Here is a 3,734-nt window from a genome sequence, read left to right as displayed (position 1 = left end):
AATGCAAGACTATGCTAAGCCAAGTGCTCCTTATCAGGCAGGAAAAGGGGTACTTCACTAAAGGCTGAAAGGGCTTCCAGCCCACATGCAAGGTTTGAGGAGTGACAAGACTCTCTGCTTTCTGTCTGGATCTTGTCAAGGCTTTGGCCTCATTTAACTCTCACTGATGTTTTGTGGTGAAGGTTTTAGTCTTTTTCACAGTGAAGCAATGATACCTTTCAACTCATACTTGAAATCTCCATGTTTTTGCTTGGTTCCCACTTAGACACTGTTTGTGCATTTAGGTCACCAAAAATGTCTCCACTGTAAGCAAGTTAAAGTTTCTTAATGGTACTTATAGTACCTAGCATCTGCTCCTGTGGAGAACCACTAACCCAAAGACACTGTATTCCACTTCGAAGATGAAGTGCAGACATATTCTTAAAAGGCAAATCCTCCATTTCAAGGGTGAATAAAATGCCACTTAACAAAGCATTCCAGCTGGTTAAACTTAGGACAAGAAAAAAAAAAATCTAACTTAAGAATATTCTCTGGCGTTGAGCCCAGGGTATTTTTCCTTTTAGAGTGACTTTGGTACATTTTCATTCATGTGGAGCTGTTGCCTCCAAGCATTTTATTCTGGGACAGAAGGTCAACAGTGATTGCCTTGTTGCTGAATCCAACGGACACTTGTCAGTTATTAACCTACTTGACCTCTGAACAGTATTTGATCTGGACAGTTTTTTACTCTTTGACTTGTTTCTGGCTTTTCTTCTTCCTTTTCTGGTCTTTCTATTTCTGTCCTTTCGGTTGCTACTTTTCTTGCCTAGATCCTCAGCCTTCCTCTCCCGTGAAGCTTTTGTCCTGGGGCTCTCTTATCCATGCCTGTGGCTTCACTGGGTTTTCCTAAATCAACATTTCTAGCCCAAGTATTCTGAGCTCCAGTCCAGAATGTTCAACGCTTCGCTTGCTGTTTTCACTTAGCTCACACAGAGCTAAGTTGCCCTTAGCAGCCTCATGAAAGAACTAACTCTCCCCTCAGTTCAGCATTTGCCTGGTAATCCACCTCTAGGAAAGGTACCCCTACGCATTTCATTTTCAAGCAGAATTCCTTGCATTCAGTCTTCCTTCCGGTCCCTAAGTCCTGCTAATGCCACTCCTTCCATTCTTATTGCTACCATACTCATTTGATATGCGTCACTGGGTGACTGGTAAAGACTGAGTTTTGCTGTTTTCATTCCTCAGACCCCACTTCCCCCAACCAGAAAGCTATTTCTGAAACATTCATTAAAGCCCATGGGGATCCTATATAATCTTTCAATGACTGTCCTATGCTCTTAGGGTATAAAGCTCACACTCCTTTTGTTTCATTTCATGGAGCTGGAGATCAAGCCAGGGCTTCATGTGTGCTAGACAAGTATTCTGTCTCTGAGCTATCCCCCCAGTCCTCTGTGTTTCTTGTAGTAAAGTATGAGGCCCACTCAGGTGAATCTCTGAGATCAAGGCCAACCTGGTCTACATAGTAAGTTCCAGACCAGCTGGGGCTACAGGGAGACTCTGTCTCAAAAGCAAAAAAAAAAAAAAAAAAAAAAAAAGAACACTTAACCTTTTCAGTGGTGATTGAAAAGTATTTGTTTGGGAACAGATCTCACTATGTAGCCCTAGGCTGTTTCAAATGTTTAATCCACCTACCTCAGTGCTGGGGACCACAGGCTTGTACCATCATTCCCAGAAAAAATGTTTCATTGTTTTTATTTTTCCCCTAACAATTTGCAAATGTAAAAGCCATTTTTAGTCCACCTGTTATACACAAGCAGGCAATCAGCCAGATTTGGCCAATAGGCCGTAGTTTGTCAAACCCTGAGTAATACACTCACTAAATTTGAACCATTCTTGGAAGAAATACCACTCAGCCATGAAAAACTGCTGGATTTGATTTGTTTATATTTAGGTTTTTTACATTTCTAGTCATAAGTCAGATTGGTCTGTGCAGAGATTTCAAACTAATGGTAGGGCAGAGATGTAGTCTATATTTAAATGAGTTGCCAATATTTTAAAAATTGGCAAATATTTCATTAAAATTGAGATTTTTTTTTTAGTCTTCCTTCCTTTCTTTTTTCCTTTCTTTCTAGGGAATGTGGCAAAATTGGGAAAATGTTGGCCCAGTTTTGCCACTTTTTTTTATAAATCTTCTCTATGATGTGTTTTCTATTTTATTAACTTCTGTCCTTATTTTTACCTTTGATATTTGGTTCACAGATCTCTATTGCTAAGGTTTTCTGGTTGTTGTCTTTGTCTAGCCTCTTGCTTGGCCATGACAAATCTTTCAGCTTTTTTAGGTTCTGAAATAGTTTGAATTACATTAGCATCATCTATTTCTTGAAACTCTTATAGAATTGGCCACTGAAACAATCTAGCCTTTCTAGAATTTTTTTGGGGGGGGTTGTCTTTTTTTTGAAACAGGGTCTCCCTGTAGCCCCAGCTGTCCTGGAACTCACTATGTAGACCAGTCTGGCCTGAACTCAAAGAGATCTGCCTGACTCTGCCTCCCAAGTGCTGGGACTACAGGCGTGTGCCACCATACCCAGCCTGGTTTTCTAGAATTTTGTGAGGTAGAATTTTTGTTTTCTTTTGCATTTGGTTTCTGGTTAGTGATCTGTTAAACATTATAGATCTGTAATAAGTTGATATGAACATTCTTCTATTAGATGTATAGTTACAGATCTAGACTTTAAAAAATATCTTATTATTTTTATTTTATGTGTATGATTATATTGTCTGCATGTATGTGAGTGCACCCATGTTGTGCAATGCCATGGAGGTCAGAAGAGGGCTTCGAATTCCCCTGGAACTGGAATTAAGGACGGTTTGTAGTCACCATGTGGGTGCTGGGAATCGAACCTGTGTTCTCTGCAAGAGCAGTCAGTGCTCTTAACTGCTGAGCCATCTCTCCAGCCCTGCCTTCCAGAATTTAAACTTACACAAAAAGGTGGCACTGTTTCTTTACTTAAGACAGGGTCTTATATAGCCCAGACTGGTCTTGAACTGACTGTATAGGTAGGGATAACTTTGAACTTCTGATCATCTTGCCTTTATCTCTCAAGTGCTGGGATTACAGATCAACACCACCATATCCAGTATCTGTGGTGCTGGGGATTGAATCCAGGGCTTTGTGCATGCTAGGCAGGCACTCAACTAACTCAGTGACATCCCCAGACCAACAATGCTTTTTAAAGTTTTCTTTTCTTTTTATTTTAAATTGTGCGTGCATGCGTGTGTGTGTGTGTGTGTGTGTGTGTGTATGCGTGTGTGTGTTTTCTGTGTTGTGGGTATGTACACATGTGAGTGCAGTGCCTGCACAGTCTAGAAGGGGTTATTGGATCCCCTGGAGCTGGAGTTACAGGTGGTTGTAAGCAGTCTGATGTGGGTCTTAGGAACCAAGCTTATGTCTTCTGCAAAAGCAGTACAAATTCTTAACCACTGGGTCATCTCTCCAGCCTCCATTATTTTATGCCTTTATATCTTTGCTGTCTTTTTCTTTTTCCTTCTTTTATATTGTTTGTAGTTTTGCAAGAGGTCTGCTTTTCTTTTTTATATTTTTATATTTATTATTTTTATTTTATGTGTATGCGTGTGTTGCCTGCATGTAGGTAAGTGCACCCGTGTTGTGCAAATGCCCGCAGAGGTCAAGGCTGTTGGATCCCCTGGAACTGAAGTTATGGACAGTTGTTAGCTGCCATGTGGGAGCTGGGAAT

The sequence above is a fragment of the Nannospalax galili genome, unplaced genomic scaffold, assembly GCF_000622305.1.
Source record: "Nannospalax galili isolate Female #2095 unplaced genomic scaffold, S.galili_v1.0 scaffold34, whole genome shotgun sequence".
Lineage (NCBI taxonomy): Eukaryota > Metazoa > Chordata > Mammalia > Rodentia > Spalacidae > Nannospalax > Nannospalax galili.
This window is presented reverse-complemented; position numbering follows the sequence as displayed.